General features: G+C 42.3%; 1 long non-coding RNA gene across 1 annotated transcript in view; it reads left to right on the top strand.

The window, feature by feature from the left end:
• The window catches only part of LOC123730512 (uncharacterized), a 67,554-nt gene extending 50,730 nt beyond the window's left edge, over positions 1–16,824 (top strand). The window contains exon 4 of the long non-coding RNA XR_006761954.2: positions 16,076–16,824. This is a non-coding gene — a long non-coding RNA (uncharacterized LOC123730512). The remainder of the gene's footprint in view (positions 1–16,075) is intronic.
• The last annotated feature ends 9,824 nt before the right edge of the window (positions 16,825–26,648 follow it).

Below are 26,648 nucleotides of genomic sequence, written 5' to 3'. Positions count from 1 at the left end.
CTAGATAAAATACTGAGAAGTTTGGCCCATGTCGTTGACTTGATAAAAGACAGATGTTTGGCCCATGTCATCATTGACTAGATAAAAGACAGATGTTTGGCCCATGTCGTTGACTAGATAAAATACTGAGAAGTTTGGCCCATGTCATTGACTAGATAAAATACTGAGAAGTTTGGCTCATGTCGTTGACTAGATAAAAGACAGAAGTTTGGCTCATGTCGTTGACTAGATAAAAGACAGAAGTTTGGCCCATGTCGTTGACTAGATAAAATACTGACAAGTTTGGCCCATGTCGTTGACTAGATAAAATACTGAGAAGTTTGGCTCATGTCGTTGACTAGATAAAATACTGAGAAGTTTGGCTCATGTCGTTGACTAGATAAAAGACAGAAGTTTGGCCCATGTCGTTGACTAGATAAAATACTGAGAAGTTTGGCCCATGTCATCATTGACTAGATAAAATACTGAGAAGTTTGGCTCATGTCGTTGACTAGATAAAAGACAGAAGTTTGGCTCATGTCGTTGACTAGATAAAAGACAGAAGTTTGGCCCATGTCGTTGACTAGATAAAAGACAGATGTTTGGCCCATGTCGTTGACTAGATAAAAGACAGATGTTTGGCCCATGTCGTTGACTTGATAAAAGACAGAAGTTTGGCCCATGTCATTGACTAGATAAAATACTGAGAAGTTTGGCCCATGTCGTTGACTAGATAAAAGACAGATGTTTGGCCCATGTCGTTGACTAGATAAAAGACAGAAGTTTGGCCCATGTCGTTGACTAGATAAAAGACAGATGTTTGGCCCATGTCATTGACTAGATAAAAGACAGAAGTTTGGCCCATGTCGTTGACTAGATAAAATACTGAGAAGTTTGGCCCATGTCGTTGACTAGATAAAAGACAGATGTTTGGCCCATGTCATTGACTAGATAAAATACTGAGAAGTTTGGCCCATGTCATTGACTAGATAAAAGACAGATGTTTGGCCCATGTCGTTGACTAGATAAAAGACAGATGTTTGGCCCATGTCATTGACTAGATAAAATACTGAGAAGTTTGGCCCATGTCATTGACTAGATAAAATACTGGGAAGTTTGGCCCATGTCATTGACTAGATAAAATACTGGGAAGTTTGGCCCATGTCGTTGACTAGATAAAAGACAGATGTTTGGCCCATGTCATTGACTAGATAAAATACAGAAGTTTGGCCCATGTCGTTGACTAAATAAAAGACAGAAGTTTGGCTCATGTCGTTGACTAAATAAAATACTGAGAAGTTTGGCCCATGTCATTGACTAGATTAAAGACAGAAGTTTGGCTCATGTCATTGACTTGATAAAAGACAGATGTTTGGCCCATGTCATCATTGACTAGATAAAAGACAGATGTTTGGCCCATGTCGTTGACTAGATAAAATACTGAGAAGTTTGGCCCATGTCGTTGACTTGATAAAAGACAGATGTTTGGCCCATGTCATCATTGACTAGATAAAAGACAGATGTTTGGCCCATGTCGTTGACTAGATAAAATACTGAGAAGTTTGGCCCATGTCATTGACTAGATAAAATACTGAGAAGTTTGGCTCATGTCGTTGACTAGATAAAAGACAGAAGTTTGGCTCATGTCGTTGACTAGATAAAAGACAGATGTTTGGCCCATGTCATTGACTAGATAAAAGACAGATGTTTGGCCCATGTCATTGACTAGATAAAAGACAGATGTTTGGCCCATGTCGTTGACTTGATAAAAGACAGAAGTTTGGCCCATGTCATTGACTAGATAAAAGTCAGATGTTTGGCCCATGTCGTTGACTTGATAAAAGACAGAAGTTTGGCCCATGTCATTGACTAGATAAAATACTGAGAAGTTTGGCTCATGTCGTTGACTAGATAAAAGACAGAAGTTTGGCCCATGTCATTGACTAGATAAAAGACAGATGTTTGGCCCATGTCATTGACTAGATAAAAGACAGATGTTTGGCCCATGTCGTTGACTTGATAAAAGACAGAAGTTTGGCCCATGTCATTGACTAGATAAAAGTCAGATGTTTGGCCCACGTCGTTGACTAGATAAAAGACAGAAGTTTGGCCCATGTCATTGACTAGATAAAATACTGAGAAGTTTGGCCCATGTCATTGACTAGATAAAATACTGGGAAGTTTGGCCCATGTCGTTGACTAGATAAAATACTGAGAAGTTTGGCCCATGTCATTGACTAGATAAAAGACAGAAGTTTGGCCCGTGTCGTTGACTAGATAAAATACTGAGAAGTTTGGCCCAAGTCGTTGACTAGATAAAAGACAGAAGTTTGGCCCATGTCATTGACTAGATAAAAGACAGAATTTTGGCCCAAGTCGTTGACTAGATAAAAGACAGAAGTTTGGCCCATGTCGTTGACTAAATAAAAGACAGATGTTTGGCCCATGTCGTTGACTAGATAAAAGACAGAAGTTTGGCCCATGTCGTTGACTAGATAAAATACTGAGAAGTTTGGCCCATGTCCTTGACTAGATAAAAGACAGATGTTTGGCCCATGTCGTTGACTAGATAAAAGACAGATGTTTGGCCCATGTCGTTGACTAGATAAAAGACAGATGTTTGGCCCATGTCATTGACTAGATAAAATACTGAGAAGTTTGGCCCATGTCGTTGACTAGATAAAAGACAGAAGTTTGGCCCATGTCCTTGACTAGATAAAAGACAGATGTTTGGCCCATGTCATTGACTAGATAAAAGACAGAAGTTTGGCCCATGTCGTTGACTAGATAAAAGACAGATGTTTGGCCCATGTCGTTGACTAAATAAAAGACAGAAGTTTGGCCCATGTCGTTGACTAGATAAAAGACAGATGTTTGGCCCATGTCATTGACTAGATAAAAGACAGAAGTTTGGCCCATGTCGTTGACTAGATAAAAGACAGATGTTTGGCCCATGTCGTTGACTAGATAAAAGACAGAAGTTTGGCCCATGTCGTTGACTAGATAAAATACTGAGAAGTTTGGCCATGTCATTGACTAGATAAAATACTGACAAATTTGGCCCATGTCGTTGACTAGATAAAATACTGAGAAGTTTGGCCCATGTCGTTGACTAGATAAAAGACAGATGTTTGGCCCATGTCGTTGACTAGATAAAAGACAGAAGTTTGGCCCATGTCATTGACTAGATAAAATACTGAGAAGTTTGGCCCATGTCATTGACTAGATAAAATACTGAGAAGTTTGGCCCATGTCGTTGACTAGATAAAATACTGAGAAGTTTGGCCCATGTCATTGACTAGATTAAAGACAGATGTTTGGCCATGTCGTTGACTAGATAAAAGACAGATGTTTGGCCCATGTCGTTGACTAGATAAAAGACAGATGTTTGGCCCATGTCGTTGACTAGATAAAATACTGAGAAGTTTGGCCCATGTCGTTGACTAGATAAAAGACAGATGTTTGGCCCATGTCGTTGACTAGATAAAAGACAGATGTTTGGCCCATGTCATTGACTAGATAAAAGACAGATGTCTGGCCCATGTCATTGACTAGATAAAAGACAGATGTTTGGCCCATGTCGTTGACTTGATAAAAGACAGAAGTTTGGCCCATGTCATTGACTAGATAAAAGTCAGATGTTTGGCCCATGTCGTTGACTTGATAAAAGACAGAAGTTTGGCCCATGTCATTGACTAGATAAAATACTGAGAAGTTTGGCTCATGTCGTTGACTAGATAAAAGACAGAAGTTTGGCCCATGTCATTGACTAGATAAAAGACAGATGTTTGGCCCATGTCATTGACTAGATAAAAGACAGATGTTTGGCCCATGTCGTTGACTTGATAAAAGACAGAAGTTTGGCCCATGTCATTGACTAGATAAAAGTCAGATGTTTGGCCCACGTCGTTGACTAGATAAAAGACAGAAGTTTGGCCCATGTCATTGACTAGATAAAATACTGAGAAGTTTGGCCCATGTCATTGACTAGATAAAATACTGGGAAGTTTGGCCCATGTCGTTGACTAGATAAAATACTGAGAAGTTTGGCCCATGTCATTGACTAGATAAAAGACAGAAGTTTGGCCCGTGTCGTTGACTAGATAAAATACTGAGAAGTTTGGCCCAAGTCGTTGACTAGATAAAAGACAGAAGTTTGGCCCATGTCATTGACTAGATAAAAGACAGAAGTTTGGCCCAAGTCGTTGACTAGATAAAAGACAGAAGTTTGGCCCATGTCGTTGACTAAATAAAAGACAGATGTTTGGCCCATGTCGTTGACTAGATAAAAGACAGAAGTTTGGCCCATGTCGTTGACTAGATAAAATACTGAGAAGTTTGGCCCATGTCCTTGACTAGATAAAAGACAGATGTTTGGCCCATGTCGTTGACTAGATAAAAGACAGATGTTTGGCCCATGTCGTTGACTAGATAAAAGACAGATGTTTGGCCCATGTCATTGACTAGATAAAATACTGAGAAGTTTGGCCCATGTCGTTGACTAGATAAAAGACAGATGTTTGGCCCATGTCCTTGACTAGATAAAAGACAGATGTTTGGCCCATGTCATTGACTAGATAAAAGACAGAAGTTTGGCCCATGTCGTTGACTAGATAAAAGACAGATGTTTGGCCCATGTCGTTGACTAAATAAAAGACAGAAGTTTGGCCCATGTCGTTGACTAGATAAAAGACAGATGTTTGGCCCATGTCATTGACTAGATAAAAAACAGAAGTTTGGCCCATGTCGTTGACTAGATAAAAGACAGATGTTTGGCCCATGTCGTTGACTAGATAAAAGACAGAAGTTTGGCCCATGTCGTTGACTAGATAAAATACTGAGAAGTTTGGCCATGTCATTGACTAGATAAAATACTGACAAGTTTGGCCCATGTCGTTGACTAGATAAAATACTGAGAAGTTTGGCCCATGTCGTTGACTAGATAAAAGACAGATGTTTGGCCCATGTCGTTGACTAGATAAAAGACAGAAGTTTGGCCCATGTCATTGACTAGATAAAATACTGAGAAGTTTGGCCCATGTCGTTGACTAGATAAAATACTGAGAAGTTTGGCCCATGTCGTTGACTAGATAAAATACTGAGAAGTTTGGCCCATGTCGTTGACTAGATAAAAGACAGATGTTTGGCCCATGTCGTTGACTAGATAAAAGACAGAAGTTTGGCCCATGTCATTGACTAGATAAAATACTGAGAAGTTTGGCCCATGTCATTGACTAGATAAAATACTGAGAAGTTTGGCCCATGTCGTTGACTAGATAAAATACTGAGAAGTTTGGCCCATGTCATTGACTAGATTAAAGACAGATGTTTGGCCATGTCGTTGACTAGATAAAAGACAGATGTTTGGCCCATGTCGTTGACTAGATAAAAGACAGATGTTTGGCCCATGTCGTTGACTAGATAAAATACTGAGAAGTTTGGCCCATGTCGTTGACTAGATAAAAGACAGATGTTTGGCCCATGTCGTTGACTAGATAAAAGACAGAAGTTTGGCCCATGTCATTGACTAGATAAAATACTGAGAAGTTTGGCCCATGTCATTGACTAGATTAAAGACAGATGTTTGGCCCATGTCGTTGACTAGATAAAATACTGAGAAGTTTGGCCCATGTCATTGACTAGATAAAAGACAGATGTTTGGCCCATGTCGTTGACTAGATAAAAGACAGATGTTTGGCCCATGTCGTTGACTAGATAAAAGACAGATGTTTGGCCCATGTCATTGACTAGATAAAATACTGAGAAGTTTGGCCCATGTCGTTGACTAGATAAAAGACAGAAGTTTGGCCCATGTCCTTGACTAGATAAAAGACAGATGTTTGGCCCATGTCATTGACTAGATAAAAGACAGAAGTTTGGCCCATGTCGTTGACTAAATAAAATACTGAGAAGTTTGGCCCATGTCATTGACTAGATTAAAGACAGAAGTTTGGCTCATGTCATTGACTTGATAAAAGACAGATGTTTGGCCCATGTCATCATTGACTAGATAAAAGACAGATGTTTGGCCCATGTCGTTGACTAGATAAAATACTGAGAAGTTTGGCCCATGTCGTTGACTTGATAAAAGACAGATGTTTGGCCCATGTCATCATTGACTAGATAAAAGACAGATGTTTGGCCCATGTCGTTGACTAGATAAAATACTGAGAAGTTTGGCCCATGTCATTGACTAGATAAAATACTGAGAAGTTTGGCTCATGTCGTTGACTAGATAAAAGACAGAAGTTTGGCTCATGTCGTTGACTAGATAAAAGACAGATGTTTGGCCCATGTCATTGACTAGATAAAAGACAGATGTTTGGCCCATGTCATTGACTAGATAAAAGACAGATGTTTGGCCCATGTCGTTGACTTGATAAAAGACAGAAGTTTGGCCCATGTCATTGACTAGATAAAAGTCAGATGTTTGGCCCATGTCGTTGACTTGATAAAAGACAGAAGTTTGGCCCATGTCATTGACTAGATAAAATACTGAGAAGTTTGGCTCATGTCGTTGACTAGATAAAAGACAGAAGTTTGGCCCATGTCATTGACTAGATAAAAGACAGATGTTTGGCCCATGTCATTGACTAGATAAAAGACAGATGTTTGGCCCATGTCGTTGACTTGATAAAAGACAGAAGTTTGGCCCATGTCATTGACTAGATAAAAGTCAGATGTTTGGCCCACGTCGTTGACTAGATAAAAGACAGAAGTTTGGCCCATGTCATTGACTAGATAAAATACTGAGAAGTTTGGCCCATGTCATTGACTAGATAAAATACTGGGAAGTTTGGCCCATGTCGTTGACTAGATAAAATACTGAGAAGTTTGGCCCATGTCATTGACTAGATAAAAGACAGAAGTTTGGCCCGTGTCGTTGACTAGATAAAATACTGAGAAGTTTGGCCCAAGTCGTTGACTAGATAAAAGACAGAAGTTTGGCCCATGTCATTGACTAGATAAAAGACAGAATTTTGGCCCAAGTCGTTGACTAGATAAAAGACAGAAGTTTGGCCCATGTCGTTGACTAAATAAAAGACAGATGTTTGGCCCATGTCGTTGACTAGATAAAAGACAGAAGTTTGGCCCATGTCGTTGACTAGATAAAATACTGAGAAGTTTGGCCCATGTCCTTGACTAGATAAAAGACAGATGTTTGGCCCATGTCGTTGACTAGATAAAAGACAGATGTTTGGCCCATGTCGTTGACTAGATAAAAGACAGATGTTTGGCCCATGTCATTGACTAGATAAAATACTGAGAAGTTTGGCCCATGTCGTTGACTAGATAAAAGACAGAAGTTTGGCCCATGTCCTTGACTAGATAAAAGACAGATGTTTGGCCCATGTCATTGACTAGATAAAAGACAGAAGTTTGGCCCATGTCGTTGACTAGATAAAAGACAGATGTTTGGCCCATGTCGTTGACTAAATAAAAGACAGAAGTTTGGCCCATGTCGTTGACTAGATAAAAGACAGATGTTTGGCCCATGTCATTGACTAGATAAAAGACAGAAGTTTGGCCCATGTCGTTGACTAGATAAAAGACAGATGTTTGGCCCATGTCGTTGACTAGATAAAAGACAGAAGTTTGGCCCATGTCGTTGACTAGATAAAATACTGAGAAGTTTGGCCATGTCATTGACTAGATAAAATACTGACAAATTTGGCCCATGTCGTTGACTAGATAAAATACTGAGAAGTTTGGCCCATGTCGTTGACTAGATAAAAGACAGATGTTTGGCCCATGTCGTTGACTAGATAAAAGACAGAAGTTTGGCCCATGTCATTGACTAGATAAAATACTGAGAAGTTTGGCCCATGTCATTGACTAGATAAAATACTGAGAAGTTTGGCCCATGTCGTTGACTAGATAAAATACTGAGAAGTTTGGCCCATGTCATTGACTAGATTAAAGACAGATGTTTGGCCATGTCGTTGACTAGATAAAAGACAGATGTTTGGCCCATGTCGTTGACTAGATAAAAGACAGATGTTTGGCCCATGTCGTTGACTAGATAAAATACTGAGAAGTTTGGCCCATGTCGTTGACTAGATAAAAGACAGATGTTTGGCCCATGTCGTTGACTAGATAAAAGACAGAAGTTTGGCCCATGTCATTGACTAGATAAAATACTGAGAAGTTTGGCCCATGTCATTGACTAGATTAAAGACAGATGTTTGGCCCATGTCGTTGACTAGATAAAATACTGAGAAGATTGGCCCATGTCATTGACTAGATAAAAGACAGATGTTTGGCCCATGTCATTGACTAGATAAAAGACAGATGTTTGGCCCATGTCATTGACTAGATAAAAGACAGAAGTTTGGCCCATGTCATTGACTAGATTAAAGACAGAAGTTTGGCCCATGTCGTTGACTAGATAAAAGACAGATGTTTGGCCCATGTCGTTGACTAGATAAAATACTGAGAAGTATGGCCCATGTCGTTGACTAGATAAAAGACAGAAGTTTGGCTCATGTCGTTGACTAGATAAAAGACAGATGTTTGGCCCATGTCATTGACTAGATAAAAGACAGATGTTTGGCCCATGTCATTGACTAGATAAAAGACAGATGTTTGGCCCATGTCGTTGACTTGATAAAAGACAGAAGTTTGGCCCATGTCATTGACTAGATAAAAGTCAGATGTTTGGCCCATGTCGTTGACTTGATAAAAGACAGAAGTTTGGCCCATGTCATTGACTAGATAAAATACTGAGAAGTTTGGCTCATGTCGTTGACTAGATAAAAGACAGAAGTTTGGCCCATGTCATTGACTAGATAAAAGACAGATGTTTGGCCCATGTCATTGACTAGATAAAAGACAGATGTTTGGCCCATGTCGTTGACTTGATAAAAGACAGAAGTTTGGCCCATGTCATTGACTAGATAAAAGTCAGATGTTTGGCCCACGTCGTTGACTAGATAAAAGACAGAAGTTTGGCCCATGTCATTGACTAGATAAAATACTGAGAAGTTTGGCCCATGTCATTGACTAGATAAAATACTGGGAAGTTTGGCCCATGTCGTTGACTAGATAAAATACTGAGAAGTTTGGCCCATGTCATTGACTAGATAAAAGACAGAAGTTTGGCCCGTGTCGTTGACTAGATAAAATACTGAGAAGTTTGGCCCAAGTCGTTGACTAGATAAAAGACAGAAGTTTGGCCCATGTCATTGACTAGATAAAAGACAGAATTTTGGCCCAAGTCGTTGACTAGATAAAAGACAGAAGTTTGGCCCATGTCGTTGACTAAATAAAAGACAGATGTTTGGCCCATGTCGTTGACTAGATAAAAGACAGAAGTTTGGCCCATGTCGTTGACTAGATAAAATACTGAGAAGTTTGGCCCATGTCCTTGACTAGATAAAAGACAGATGTTTGGCCCATGTCGTTGACTAGATAAAAGACAGATGTTTGGCCCATGTCGTTGACTAGATAAAAGACAGATGTTTGGCCCATGTCATTGACTAGATAAAATACTGAGAAGTTTGGCCCATGTCGTTGACTAGATAAAAGACAGAAGTTTGGCCCATGTCCTTGACTAGATAAAAGACAGATGTTTGGCCCATGTCATTGACTAGATAAAAGACAGAAGTTTGGCCCATGTCGTTGACTAGATAAAAGACAGATGTTTGGCCCATGTCGTTGACTAAATAAAAGACAGAAGTTTGGCCCATGTCGTTGACTAGATAAAAGACAGATGTTTGGCCCATGTCATTGACTAGATAAAAGACAGAAGTTTGGCCCATGTCGTTGACTAGATAAAAGACAGATGTTTGGCCCATGTCGTTGACTAGATAAAAGACAGAAGTTTGGCCCATGTCGTTGACTAGATAAAATACTGAGAAGTTTGGCCATGTCATTGACTAGATAAAATACTGACAAATTTGGCCCATGTCGTTGACTAGATAAAATACTGAGAAGTTTGGCCCATGTCGTTGACTAGATAAAAGACAGATGTTTGGCCCATGTCGTTGACTAGATAAAAGACAGAAGTTTGGCCCATGTCATTGACTAGATAAAATACTGAGAAGTTTGGCCCATGTCATTGACTAGATAAAATACTGAGAAGTTTGGCCCATGTCGTTGACTAGATAAAATACTGAGAAGTTTGGCCCATGTCATTGACTAGATTAAAGACAGATGTTTGGCCATGTCGTTGACTAGATAAAAGACAGATGTTTGGCCCATGTCGTTGACTAGATAAAAGACAGATGTTTGGCCCATGTCGTTGACTAGATAAAATACTGAGAAGTTTGGCCCATGTCGTTGACTAGATAAAAGACAGATGTTTGGCCCATGTCGTTGACTACATAAAAGACAGAAGTTTGGCCCATGTCATTGACTAGATAAAATACTGAGAAGTTTGGCCCATGTCATTGACTAGATTAAAGACAGATGTTTGGCCCATGTCGTTGACTAGATAAAATACTGAGAAGTTTGGCCCATGTCATTGACTAGATAAAAGACAGATGTTTGGCCCATGTCATTGACTAGATAAAAGACAGATGTTTGGCCCATGTCATTGACTAGATAAAAGACAGAAGTTTGGCCCATGTCATTGACTAGATTAAAGACAGAAGTTTGGCCCATGTCGTTGACTAGATAAAAGACAGATGTTTGGCCCATGTCGTTGACTAGATAAAATACTGAGAAGTATGGCCCATGTCGTTGACTAGATAAAAGACAGAAGTTTGGCTCATGTCGTTGACTAGATAAAAGACAGATGTTTGGCCCATGTCATTGACTAGATAAAAGACAGATGTTTGGCCCATGTCATTGACTAGATAAAAGACAGATGTTTGGCCCATGTCGTTGACTTGATAAAAGACAGAAGTTTGGCCCATGTCATTGACTAGATAAAAGTCAGATGTTTGGCCCATGTCGTTGACTTGATAAAAGACAGAAGTTTGGCCCATGTCATTGACTAGATAAAATACTGAGAAGTTTGGCTCATGTCGTTGACTAGATAAAAGACAGAAGTTTGGCCCATGTCATTGACTAGATAAAAGACAGATGTTTGGCCCATGTCATTGACTAGATAAAAGACAGATGTTTGGCCCATGTCGTTGACTTGATAAAAGACAGAAGTTTGGCCCATGTCATTGACTAGATAAAAGTCAGATGTTTGGCCCACGTCGTTGACTAGATAAAAGACAGAAGTTTGGCCCATGTCATTGACTAGATAAAATACTGAGAAGTTTGGCCCATGTCATTGACTAGATAAAATACTGGGAAGTTTGGCCCATGTCGTTGACTAGATAAAATACTGAGAAGTTTGGCCCATGTCATTGACTAGATAAAAGACAGAAGTTTGGCCCGTGTCGTTGACTAGATAAAATACTGAGAAGTTTGGCCCAAGTCGTTGACTAGATAAAAGACAGAAGTTTGGCCCATGTCATTGACTAGATAAAAGACAGAAGTTTGGCCCAAGTCGTTGACTAGATAAAAGACAGAAGTTTGGCCCATGTCGTTGACTAAATAAAAGACAGATGTTTGGCCCATGTCGTTGACTAGATAAAAGACAGAAGTTTGGCCCATGTCGTTGACTAGATAAAATACTGAGAAGTTTGGCCCATGTCCTTGACTAGATAAAAGACAGATGTTTGGCCCATGTCGTTGACTAGATAAAAGACAGATGTTTGGCCCATGTCGTTGACTAGATAAAAGACAGATGTTTGGCCCATGTCATTGACTAGATAAAATACTGAGAAGTTTGGCCCATGTCGTTGACTAGATAAAAGACAGAAGTTTGGCCCATGTCCTTGACTAGATAAAAGACAGATGTTTGGCCCATGTCATTGACTAGATAAAAGACAGAAGTTTGGCCCATGTCGTTGACTAGATAAAAGACAGATGTTTGGCCCATGTCGTTGACTAAATAAAAGACAGAAGTTTGGCCCATGTCGTTGACTAGATAAAAGACAGATGTTTGGCCCATGTCATTGACTAGATAAAAGACAGAAGTTTGGCCCATGTCGTTGACTAGATAAAAGACAGATGTTTGGCCCATGTCGTTGACTAGATAAAAGACAGAAGTTTGGCCCATGTCGTTGACTAGATAAAATACTGAGAAGTTTGGCCATGTCATTGACTAGATAAAATACTGACAAGTTTGGCCCATGTCGTTGACTAGATAAAATACTGAGAAGTTTGGCCCATGTCGTTGACTAGATAAAAGACAGATGTTTGGCCCATGTCGTTGACTAGATAAAAGACAGAAGTTTGGCCCATGTCATTGACTAGATAAAATACTGAGAAGTTTGGCCCATGTCGTTGACTAGATAAAATACTGAGAAGTTTGGCCCATGTCGTTGACTAGATAAAATACTGAGAAGTTTGGCCCATGTCGTTGACTAGATAAAAGACAGATGTTTGGCCCATGTCGTTGACTAGATAAAAGACAGAAGTTTGGCCCATGTCATTGACTAGATAAAATACTGAGAAGTTTGGCCCATGTCATTGACTAGATAAAATACTGAGAAGTTTGGCCCATGTCGTTGACTAGATAAAATACTGAGAAGTTTGGCCCATGTCATTGACTAGATTAAAGACAGATGTTTGGCCATGTCGTTGACTAGATAAAAGACAGATGTTTGGCCCATGTCGTTGACTAGATAAAAGACAGATGTTTGGCCCATGTCGTTGACTAGATAAAATACTGAGAAGTTTGGCCCATGTCGTTGACTAGATAAAAGACAGATGTTTGGCCCATGTCGTTGACTAGATAAAAGACAGAAGTTTGGCCCATGTCATTGACTAGATAAAATACTGAGAAGTTTGGCCCATGTCATTGACTAGATTAAAGACAGATGTTTGGCCCATGTCGTTGACTAGATAAAATACTGAGAAGTTTGGCCCATGTCATTGACTAGATAAAAGACAGATGTTTGGCCCATGTCGTTGACTAGATAAAAGACAGATGTTTGGCCCATGTCGTTGACTAGATAAAAGACAGATGTTTGGCCCATGTCGTTGACTAGATAAAAGACAGATGTTTGGCCCATGTCATTGACTAGATAAAAGACAGAAGTTTGGCCCATGTCATTGACTAGATTAAAGACAGAAGTTTGGCCCATGTCGTTGACTAGATAAAAGACAGATGTTTGGCCCATGTCGTTGACTAGATAAAATACTGAGAAGTATGGCCCATGTCGTTGACTAGATAAAAGACAGAAGTTTGGCCCATGTCATTGACTAGATTAAAGACAGAAGTTTGGCCCATGTCGTTGACTAGATAAAAGACAGATGTTTGGCCCATGTCATTGACTAGATAAAATACTGAGAAGTTTGGCCCATGTCGTTGACTAGATAAAATACTGAGAAGTTTGGCCCATGTCATTGACTAGATAAAAGACAGAAGTTTGGCCCATGTCGTTGACTAGATAAAATACTGAGAAGTTTGGCCCATGTCGTTGACTAGATAAAAGACAGAAGTTTGGCCCATGTCATTGACAAGATAAAATACTGAGAAGTTTGGCCCATGTCGTTGACTAGATAAAAGACAGAAGTTTGGCCCATGTCATTGACTAGATAAAAGACAGAAGTTTGGCCCATGTCATTGACTAGATAAAAGACAGAAGTTTGGCCCATGTCGTTGACTAGATAAAATACTGAGAAGTTTGGCCCATGTCGTTGACTAGATAAAATACTGAGAAGTTTGGCCCATGTCATTGACTAGATAAAAGACAGAAGTTTGGCCCATGTCGTTGACTTGATAAAAGACAGATGTTTGGCCCATGTCATCATTGACTAGATAAAAGACAGAAGTTTGGCCCATGTCGTTGACTAGATAAAATACTGAGAAGTTTGGCCCATGTCATTGACTAGATAAAATACTGAGAAGTTTGGCCCATGTCGTTGACTAGATAAAAGACAGAAGTTTGGCTCATGTCGTTGACTAGATAAAAGACAGATGTTTGGCCCATGTCGAGAGAGAGAGAGAGAGAGAGAGAGAGAGAGAGAGAGAGAGAGAGAGAGAGAGAGAGAGAGAGAGAGAGAGAGAAAAAAGCTTTGACAATGTACAGACTCAGTGAGCATAGCCTTGCTATTGAGAAAGGTCGCCGTAGGCAGACCTGGCTCTCAAGGGAAGACAGGCTGTGTGCACACTGCCCACAAAATGTGGAAACTGAGCTGCACTTCCTAACCTCCTGCCAAATGTATGACCATATTAGAGACACATATTTCCCTCAGATTACACAGATCCACAAAGAATTACAAAACAACCCTGATTTTGATAAACTCCCATATCTACTGGGTGAAATACCACAGCAGCAAGATTTGTGACCTGTTGCCACAAGAAAAGGGCAACCAGTGAAGAACAAACACCACTGTAAATACAACCCATATTTATGTTTATTTATTTTCCCTTTTGTACTTTAACCATTTGCACATCGTTACAACACTGTATATATATAATATGACATTTTAAATGTCTTTATTTTTTGGGAACTTCTGTGAGAGTAATGTTTACTGTTCATTTTTATTGTTTATTTCACTTTTGTATATTATCTACTTCACTTGCATTGGCAATGTTAAGATATGTTTTCCATGCCAATAAAGCCCCTTGAATTGAATTGAGAAAGAGAGGGAGAGAGAGAGACACGCAGCGAGAGGGAGAAAAAGAGAGACAGAAAGAGAGGGAGAAGGAGAGAAGGCCATAGCGCTGAAGCTCATCAGACAGAATGCTAAAATCTAAGAGAGTAGAACAAGAGAGAGAGATAGAGACTTTCCCTTAATAAGGAGAAATTGGAGTCAAGTGAGCATCAGCTGGTTGAGTAGAGTACTAGGCAGCTATGTTTGATCAGCATGGTCATGAGGCTTCAGCTATGCAGAGGCCCAACTGGACACGTGACAAGAGGGAAAGCCCAGCATGCATACCTACCCTCCATCTAACCATTCAGCCCCTCTGTTCCCTTCTTTCCTCCCTCTTTTCGCTCAGTGTGCATTCCTCCATCCCTCCATTCATCCAACCCTCCATTCCATCATCCCTCCATTCCAACATTCCTCTATTCCTACATCCCTCCATTCCTCCATTCCACCGTCCCTCCGTTCCTCTATTCCTCCGTCCCTCTATTCCTCCGTCCCTCCATTCCTCCGTCCCTCCATTCCTCCATCCCTCCTCTCGTTCTTTTCATCTGCCTCTCTATTTATCCCTCCTCTACTCTCTCTATCACCCCATTCCCATGTCCTGTCTTCCCTCTCTCCGCTCATTAGGGGGTAACGTGTTCTCTGAAGGAGGTATACAGTAGATAACTGCCATGATAACACATTTGTCCCTATATTACTTTTTAATGGGATTCAGGGAGGGTAAGCTGATCCTAGATCAGTGGTGGAGTGATTATCTAATGGTTCAGGTAAGGATTTGGAGAGGTTAAGCTGATCAGTGCCTGGAACAAAGTGCCTAGAGGAAACTTCTCCCTGAGAGAGAGAATGCAAGCCCCATGAGTGTTGCATCGGAGCCATTGTGGGCTGCTGCCTCCAGTTGCCCCGGGCCTAATGGGAAGGAATGACAGGAATCTGCAACTGATAATGCCACGCTTAGAGATGGCCATACAAAGATAATTCCCATAGGCTATGCTTCCCCTCTCCCCTCAGCCCATCCTCTCCTCTCTATGTCTGTTCTCTCTCTTCGTCTCCCTCCTCCTCTTCCTTCCCTTCTCCTCACCCCATCCTCTCCCCTTGTTTCCTCTCCTCCCTCTCCCTCCTCACCCTTCTCCTCTTCCTTCCTTCCCTTCCCCTCTCCTCTCCTCACCCCATCCTCTCCCCTTGTTTCCTCTCCTCCCTCTCCCTCCTCACCCTTCTCCTCTTCCTTCCCTTCCCTTCCCCTCTCCTCTCCTCACCCCTTCCTCTCCCCTTGTTTCCTCTCCTCCCTCTCCCTCCTCACTCTTCTCCTTCTCCTCTCCTCTCCCTCCCCTCTCCTCACCCCATCCTCTCCCCTTGTTTCTTCTCCTACTTCTCCCGTCCTACTCCCCTTCCTCATCTCATCTCTCTTACTAGCTGCAGTAAATGTTACCTTATGATTCCTTACCCAATAATGACCATCTCTCTCTCTTTATCTGTGTCTCCCTCTCTCTCTAACCAGAATGGATCCTGATGATCATGATGAAGATTCTGAAGATTCTTCCAAGCAGCAAAGTCATCCACGTGGATCCTCTCTATCTGTGACCCAGTCCCTCGATCTCCCCATCCCTCTCCTCCATTCATTTACTCTGTATTTGCGTGTTGGTCAGTTGCTCAGTAGGCAGTGTAGATCCTGTATAATGATCAGCAGCTACATCTGGCTACTGGGTCTCTGAAGACACGCCTCCTACTTCCTGCCTAGTGGTTAATTGCACATTTCATTTCTCTCTGATTGGCTAGTATGTTATCATATGGGGGGGTTACATCCTATGAATCTCTCTGTGCCTGTCAGGGCTTTATTTCTGATTCTTTTCTTTCTGTCTCTTTTCTTTTTAATCTCTTCTTTTTCTCTCCTCTCCTGTCAAATCTCTTCTCCCGCTGTAGCGTCCTTGGCGGTGAGCCATTCAAAGGGTTCTTGGTATTCTTTAATGAATTGTGCTGTTTTCTAAAAGATGCTGACTGGCGGCCCATAGAAAAGAGATTGACGAGAGCAGAGAAAAACATGTCAGGCACAATAGAAAAGAGCCTTTAAGAGAGGAGAGCATTGTTTAGGATGTGATGCATGCAGTTTCCCTAGAAATCACTCAATAGAGAACAGATGAAATGCCACATTCTATGATAACTCTGTGTGTATGCATGGGTGCGTGAGTGGGTGCGGGTGTGTTTGTGTGTGTGTGTGTGTGTGTGTGTGTGTGTGTGTGTGTGTGTGTGTGTGTGTGTGTGTGTGTGTGTGGTGTGTGTGTGTGTGTGTGTGTGTGTGTGTGTGTGTGTGTGTGTGTGTGTGTGTGTGTGTGTGTGTGTGTGCGTGAGACAGCTGATGAGACATCTTTGCTTGGTCCTGGACCTAGCATACAATGTAGATTTCTGTGTGGTTTAAGCTACAGCTACATTGTCTGCTGGGTTTTAGGCTGGCAACAAAAACAGCCTTGAACCGCTGAAGGATTTCAATAACTGGCAACATAAACAGCCTTCAACAGCTGAAGGATTCAATAACTGGCAACAAAAACAGCCTTCAACAGCTGAAGGATTCAATAACTGGCAACATAAACAGCCTTCAACAGCTGAAGGATTCAATAACTGGCAACAAAAACAGCCTTCAACAGCTGAAGGATTCAATAACTGGCAACAAAAACAGCCTTCAACAGCTGAAGGATTCAATAACTGGCAACAAAAACAGCCTTCAACAGCTGAAGGATTCAATAACTGGCAACATAAACAGCCTTCAACAGCTGAAGGATTCAATAACTGGCAACATAAACAGCCTTCAACAGCTGAAGGATTTAATAACTGGCAACAAAAACAGCCTTCAACAGCTGAAGGATTCAATAACTGGCAACAAAAACAGCCTTCAACAGCTGAAGGATTCAATAACTGGCAACAAAAACAGCCTTCAACAGCTGAAGGATTTAATAACTGGCAACAAAAACAGCCTTCAACAGCTGAAGGGTTCAATAACTCAATGACTCAACGAGGTAAGTTCACATTCATTCTGCAACTATGTGTCAAATGTTTCACATTGAAAATACAATAATTGAAAAATATGTAATAAACATATATATACACAAGTATATAGTTGTGTGACTGATATTTTATATGAAAGTTGAAAGAGTTTTATGGGAAAATATCACACTGGGAATAAACAATGTTTGGCTTGACAGCAAGATCACAAACAGATCTGGGACCAAATGATTTATCTAGAAATGATTTGTATTTAGAATAAATACCTGTATAAATCACTCCAAGCCACACAGATACTGCTAAGATGTATAGCTACAGTTGTTTAAATATTGTCCCTGCCAGAGAGAGAGAGAGAGAGGGAGAGAGAGAGACATCAACACACATTAGAGCTCAATCTGAGTTGTCAGACTGGAGGCATCAGGGTTCTTATTGAAGGCTAGACCTCTCTACCCTAGGGTACACACACCATCTCTACCCTAGAGTACACACACCATCTCTACCCTAGAGTACACACACCATCTCTACCCTAGGGTACACACACCATCTCTACCCTAGGGTACACACACCATCTCTACCCTAGGGTACACACACCATCTCTACCCTAGGGTACACACACCATCTCTACCCTAGGGTACACACACCATCTCTACCCTAGGGTACACACACCATCTCTACCCTAGGGTACACACACCATCTCTACCCTAGGGTACACACACCATCTCTACCCTAGGGTACACACACCATCTCTACCCTAGGGTACACACACCATCTCTACCCTAGGGTACACACACCATCTCTACCCTAGGGTACACACACACCATCTCTACCCTAGGGTACACACACCATCTCTACCCTAGTGTACACACACCATCTCTACCCTAGGGTACACACACCATCTCTACCCTAGGGTACACACACCATCTCTACCCTAGGGTACACACACCATCTCTACCCTAGGGTACACACACCATCTCTACCCTAGGGTACACACACACCATCTCTACCCTAGGGTACACACACCACCTCTACCCTAGGGTACACACACCATCTCTACCCTAGGGTACACACACACCATCTCTACCCTAGGGTACACACACCACCTCTACCCTAGGGTACACACACCATCTCTACCCTAGGGTACACACACCATCTCTACCCTAGGGTACACACACCATCTCTACCCTAGGGTACACACACCATCTCTACCCTAGGGTACACACACCATCTCTACCCTAGGGTACACACACCATCTCTACCCTAGGGTACACACACCATCTCTACCCTAGGGTACACACACCATCTCTACCCTAGGGTACACACACCATCTCTACCCTAGGGTACACACACCATCTCTACCCTAGGGTACACACACCATCTCTACCCTAGGGTACACACACCATCTCTACCCTAGGGTACACACACCATCTCTACCCTAGGGTACACACACCATCTCTACCCTAGGGTACACACACCATCTCTACCCTAGGGTACACACACCATCTCTACCCTAGGGTACACACACCATCTCTACCCTAGGGTACACACACCACCTCTACCCTAGGGTACACACACCATCTCTACCCTAGGGTACACACACCATCTCTACCCTAGGGTACACACACCACCTCTACCCTAGGGTACACACACACACCATCTCTACCCTAGGGTACACACACACACCATCTCTACCCTAGGGTACACACACCACCTCTACCCTAGGGTACACACACACACCACCTCTACCCTAGGGTACACACACACCATCTCTACCCTAGGGTACACACACACCACCTCTACCCTAGGGTACACACACACCACCTCTACCCTAGGGTACACACACACCATCTCTACCCTAGGGTACACACACACCACGTCTACCCTAGGGTACACACACACCATCTCTACCCTAGGGTACACACACCACCTCTACCCTAGGGTACACACACACACCACCTCTACCCTAGGGTACACACACACACCACCTCTACCCTAGGGTACACACACACACCACCTCTACCCTAGGGTACACACACACCATCTCTACCCTAGGGTACACACACACCACCTCTACCCTAGGGTACACACACACCACCTCTACCCTAGGGTACACACACACCATCTCTACCCTAGGGTACACACACACCACGTCTACCCTAGGGTACACACACACCATCTCTACCCTAGGGTACACACACCACCTCTACCCTAGGGTACACACACACACCACCTCTACCCTAGGGTACACACACACCACTTCTACCCTAGGGTACACACACACACACCACCTCTACCCTAGGGTACACACACACCATCTCTACCCTAGGGTACACACACACCATCTCTACCCTAGGGTACACACACACACCATCTCTACCCTAGGGTACACACACACCATCTCTACCCTAGGGTACACACACACCATCTCTACCCTAGGGTACACACACACACCATCTCTACCCTAGGGTACACACACACCATCTCTACCCTAGGGTACACACACACCATCTCTACCCTAGGGTACACACACACACCACCTCTACCCTAGGGTACACACACCATCTCTACCCTAGGGTACACACACACCATCTCTACCCTAGGGTACACACACACACCATCTCTACCCTAGGGTACACACACACCATCTCTACCCTAGGTTACACACACACCATCTCTACCCTAGGGTACACACACACACCACCTCTACCCTAGGGTACACACACACCATCTCTACCCTAGGGTGCACACACACACCATCTCTACCCTAGGGTACACACACCATCTCTACCCTAGGGTACACACACACACCACCTCTACCCTAGGGTACACACACACCATCTCTACCCTATCGTACACACACACCATCTCTACACTAGGGTACACACACACCACCTCTACCCTAGGCTATACACACACCATCTCTACCCTAGGGTACACACACACCATCTCTACCCTAGGGTACACACACACCATCTCTACCCTAGGGTACACACACACCACCTCTACCCTAGGGTACACACACACCATCTCTACCCTAGGGTACACACACACCATCTCTACCCTAGGGTACACACACACCATCTCTACCCTAGGGTACACACACACCACCTCTACCCTAGGGTACACACACACCATCTCTACCCTAGGGTACACACACACCACCTCTACCCTAGGGTACACACACACCATCTCTACCCTAGGGTACACACACACCACCTCTACCCTAGGGTACACACACACCATCTCTACCCTAGGGTACACACACACCATCTCTACCCTAGGGTACACACACCACCTTACACATACAGTGCCTTCGGAAAGTATTCAGACCCATTGACTTTTTACAGATTTTGTTACATTACAGCCTTATTCTAAAATTGATTAAATTGTTACACACAATACCCCATAATGACAAAGCAAAAACAGGATGTTAGACATTGTTTATAATTTATAAAAAATTTAAACTGAAATATCACATTTACGTAAGTATTCAGACCCTTTACTCAGTACTTTGTTGAAGCACCTTTGGCAGTGATTAAAGCCTCGGGTCTTCCTGGGTATGACGCTACACGCTTGGCACACCTGTATTTGGGGAGTTTCTCCCATTCTTCTCTGCACATCCTCTCAAGCTCTGTCATGTTGGATGGGGAACGTTGCTGCACAGCAATTTTCAGGTCTCTCCAGAGATGTTCAATTGGGTTCAAGTACGAGCTCTGGCTGGGCCACTCAAGGACATTCAGAGACTTGTCCCGAAGTCCCTGCCGCTGAAAAACATCCCCACAGCATGATGCTGCCACCACCATTCTTCACCATTGGGATGGTGCCAGGTTTCCTCCAGAAGTGACGCTTGGCATTCAGGCCAAAGAGTTCAATCTTGGATTGTTCAGAGCATCTTGTTTCTCATGGTCTGAAAGTCTTTAGGTGCCTTTTGGCAAACTCAAGGCGGGCTGTCATGTGCCTTTTACTGAAGAGTGGCTTCCATATGGACACTACTATAAAGGCCTGATTGGTGGAGTGCTGCAGAGATGGTTGTCCTTCTGGAAGGTTCTCCCATCTCCACAGAGGAACCCTATAGCTCTGTCAGAGTGACCATCAGGTTCTTGGTCACCTCCCTGACCAAGGCCCTTCTCCCCTGATTGTTCAGTTTGGCCGGGCGGCCAGCTCTAGGAAGAGTCTTGGTGGTTCCAAACTTCTACCATTTAAGAATGATGGAGGCCACTGTGTAACTTGGGGACCTTCAATACTGTAGACATTTTTTGTCACCATTCCCCAGATCTGTGCCTCGATACAATCCTGTCTCGGAGCTCTACGGACAATTCCTTCGACTTCATGGCTTGGTTGTTGCTCTGACATGCACTGTCAGCTGTAGGACCTTATATAGACAGGTTTGTGCCTTTCCAAATCATGTCCAATCAATTGAATTTACCACAGGTGGACCCCAATGAAGTTGTAGAAACATCACAAGGATGATCAATGGAAACAGTGTCACGTGTGCTCCCTCTCCGGCCTCTAGGTCACCAGGCTGCTCATTATGGCGCACACCTGTCACCATCGTTACGCACACCTGCACATCATCAGACTCAGCTGGACTCCATCACTTCCACCTTCCCTCTCAATGTCACCCCCTTTGCTTCCTTCCCCAAGCGTTATTGTTTCTGTTTCATTTTCATGTCTGCGTTGTTCGTGTTTCTTGTTTTGTATTATGTTGTGTTTATTTATTAAAGCACTTTCTGAAGGCACTTTATATTGTCAAACAGTCACACACACACACACACACACATCCTTATTCTCATCATCCATCTGTGTGCCAGGGGTTTGTCAACACACACACACACACACACACACACACCCTTATTCTCATCATCCGTCTGTGTGCCAGGGGTTTGTCAACACACACACACACACACACACCCTTATTCTCATCATCCGTCTGTGTGCCAGGGGTTTGTCAACACACACACACACACACACACATCCTTATTCTCATCATCCATCTGTGTGCCAGGGGTTTGTCAACACACACACACACACACACACACATCCTTATTCTCATCATCCATCTGTGTGCCAGGGGTTTGTCAACACACACACACACACACACACATCCTTATTCTCATCATCCGTCTGTGTGCCAGGGGTTTGTCAACACACACACACACACACACACATCCTTATTCTCATCATCCATCTGTGTGCCAGGGGTTTGTCAACACACACACACACACACACACACACACACACACACACACACATCCTTATTCTCATCATCCATCTGTGTGCCAGGGGTTTGTCAACACACACACACACACACACACACCCTTATTCTCATCATCCGTCTGTGTGCCAGGGGTTTGTCAATACACACACACGCACGCACGCGGAACACACTTGTGCATGGACACAAACTCAGAGGTTTTTCTGTATGATTCCAGAAGCGTCTTACCCAGCTTCTATCCAAACACAGTTGTGCATGGACATCCATACACACACACATGCACCGACACACACACACAGATTTACACACACAGATTTATATCTAAGGGCGCAGAAGGACCCAACCACCAAACTTCACACAGCATCCCAAAGAGATGAATCAGAATACTGCGCACACACATGCGCGCGCGCAGGACTGATCTCTCCTCACTCCTCTCTGCTTCTGCAGGCTTTGATCTTTCTGATTCCACATTTATCAGGGCCTCTCTCTCCACACACACACACACACACACACACACACACACACACACACACACACACACACACACACACACACAAACACACTAAACTGACGAAGTATGTATATGTGATGGAAAGAAGGTTAGAAAGACAGAGAGAGAGAAAGAGATGGAGTATATACAGGTGAAGTGGGAAGCTTACATACACCTTAGCCAAATACATTTAAACTCAGTTTTTCACAATTCCTGACATTTAATCCTAGTAAAGATTCCCTGTCTTAGGACAGTTAGGATCACCACTTTATTTTAAGAATATGAAATGTCAGAATAATAGTAGAGAGAATGACTTATTTCAGCTTTTATTTCTTTCATCACATTCCCTGTGGATCAGAAGTTTACACACTCAAATAGTATTTGGTAGCATTTCATTTAAATTGTTTAACTTCGGTCAAACTTTTCGGGTAGCCTTCCACAAGCTTCCCACAATACGTTTGGGTGAATTTTGGCCCGTTCCTGCTGACAGAGCTGGTGTAACTGAGTCAGGTTTGTAGGCCTCCTTGCTCGCACATGCTTTTTCAGTTCTGCCCACAAATGATCTATAGGATTGAGGTCAGGGCTTTGTGATGGCAATACCAATACCTTGACTTTGTTGTCCTTAAGCCATTTTGCCACAACTTTGGAAGTATGCTTGGGGTTATTGTCCATTTGGAAGAGCCATTTGCGACCAAGCTTTAACTTTCTGACTGATGTCTTGCGATGTTGCTTCAATACATTCACATAATTTTCCACCCTCATGATGCCATCTATTTTGTGAAATGCACCAGTCCCTCATGCAGCAAAGCACCCCCACAACATGATGCTGCCACCCTGTGCTTCACAGTTGAGATGGGGTTCTTCGGCTTGCAAGCCTCCCCCTTTCTCCTCCAAACATAATGATGGTCATTATGGCCAAACTGTTCTATTTTTGTTTCATCAGACCAGAGGACATTTCTCCAAAAAGTACAATCTTTGTCCCCATGTGTAGTTGCAAACCGTAGTCTGGCTTTTTTATGCCGGTTTTGGAGCAGTGGCTTCTTCCTTGCTGAGCGGCCTTTCAGGTTATGTCGATATAGGACTCGTTTTACTGTGGATATAGATACTTTTGTACCTGTTTCCTCCAGCATCTTCACAAGGTCCTTTGCTGTTGTTCATATCTAGGAGACAAAACGCGTCTCCTTCCTGAGCGGTATGACAGCTACGTGGTCCCATGGTGTTTATACTTGCGTACTATTGTCTGTACAGATGAACGTGGTACCTTCAGGCGTTTGGAAATTGCTCCCAAGGATGAACCAGGCTTGTGGAGGTCTACAATTTATTTTCTGAGGTCTTTGCTGATTTCTTTTGATTTTCCCATGTCAAGCAAAGAGGCACTGAGTTTGAAGGTAGGCCTTGAAATACATCACCAGGTACACCTCCAATTGACTCAAATGATGTCAATTAGCCTATCAGAAGCTTCTAAAGCCATGACATCTTTTTCTGGAATTTTCCAAGCTGTTTAAAGGCACAGTCAACTTAGTGTATGTGAACTTCTGACGCACTGGAATTGTGATACAGTGAATTCAATGTGAAATAATCTGTCTGTAAACAATTGTTGGAAAATTACTTGGGTCATGCACGAAGTAGATGTCCTAACCGACTTGCCAAAATTATAGTTAGTTAACAAGAAATTTGTGGAGTGGTTGAAAAACAAGTTTTAATGACTCCAACCTAAGTGTATGTAAACTTCCGACTTAAACTGTACACTGTTGAAATTATGTTTTTAGTAAGACCAAAACAAGTGGCAACTGAGCTGCCACCAACATGAAAGAGACAAAACCTTGACTTTGCTGGAGTATTGAAACACGTCATCCAGAGATGTTCTGAAACATGACGTGTGTTGTAACACCACTTAGTCAAATGTTGTGCAACACCTTGCCAGGGACTGGGAGCACTAACAAAAAAGATTGAAAACATTATGTTTTCAATCTTGTCTAGTACAAAATTAGATCCTTTTATCTGGTGTCTTACTGTTTAACAATGGTTTATGTGTTTGTCATTTTTTCAGGCATTTGTCAAGCACAGTGTTCAAACCACTAACATTTACTAGCAGTTGAACTGCAAAATTTTGGGATTTTGTCTTTAACTTTTCCATTGACAATCAAGAATGTGGGAATGGGTGCTGAACGTCAATTTGTGTCACGGTTCTAATAGCTGTTCATCATGATCCATTACACCTCATGGAACAACAAGCTTAATACTTCATTCTAATATAGAAATATACTTTTCTTTCTTCAAACATGCATACAACATTGTGTGAAAGAATCATAAAGTCAAAAAAATATGAATTACCCACAATCCTCTAAAAACAGTCACGTGGCAAGATAGGAAATGCAAGATTTCCAATGAATTTACTCAATTTTCTCTGTCTATAGTTGTCCTCATGAGAGATACTTACATTTTCAGCAACATATTAAAGTTGGATTTATTCTTTCAGTATTTTGGTCAAATGAAATTAGCATATCATTGAAACAACTTGCATAATAAATAAAAAAAAACATATTTTGGGGGTATTTTGATAGTTCTGAAATGACAGAGAGGACACAGACTTGTGGGAGAAACAGATTGTGGGGTTGGAGCAGGAAATTGAACCCCGTTCTTCAGTGAGGAGAGGGGTGACACGTCTAAACCGGGTGCGTTACCCCTAGACTCCTTTTTAAATTAAGTAGGCCTATATGTTGGTTGTTGTTTTGAGTCCATTTCAATTCACCCCAGAATAATGTCTTACTGCGTGGCTGTGTGGTTGAGTGGGTAAAAATCCAATATAAGTGCACCATCTTTAGCATCTGCTAAATGACGTAAATGTAAATCTTACTGCACCTCCCTTTTCCAATCTGTCTAAACAAAGCATAGAAAAAATAAAGGTGGAATTCCACAATAAATATTCTCCATAGGCCCTTATCATCAAATAACATTTAATATATAAACCATTTGTATTTCTAAACCATTGATTGTATAAGAAAACCAGTTTTTGTGCTTTAATGCTGCCTTTTCCATGCACTGAAACCCCAAAAAGTGTTTTTACAACACTTTCTTAAAAACACCAATATTTAGGTTGAAGAACCACTTTGGGTGTTTCAGAGTACTTCATTTCTGTTTTAAATCACGTTCTGTGTATTGAAACACTTACGTTGGATTTACATTCAAACACCCTCCAAGACCAGATCTGAGCTTATTCACACTACTTTTCATGGTTTCAATAAATAATCATGGTGTTCTGAGATGTTCTATTTTTACAGTGTAGAAATAACAGGACATGTTGTCTCTTGGCCAATCTCGGATCTACTGGGGAATCCCACAAGACAATCCAGATATAAATAGCTCTTCTGACAC

The sequence above is a fragment of the Salmo salar genome, chromosome 25, assembly GCF_965601325.2.
Source record: "Salmo salar chromosome 25, fSalSal1, whole genome shotgun sequence".
Lineage (NCBI taxonomy): Eukaryota > Metazoa > Chordata > Actinopteri > Salmoniformes > Salmonidae > Salmo > Salmo salar.
This window is presented reverse-complemented; position numbering and strand designations above follow the sequence as displayed.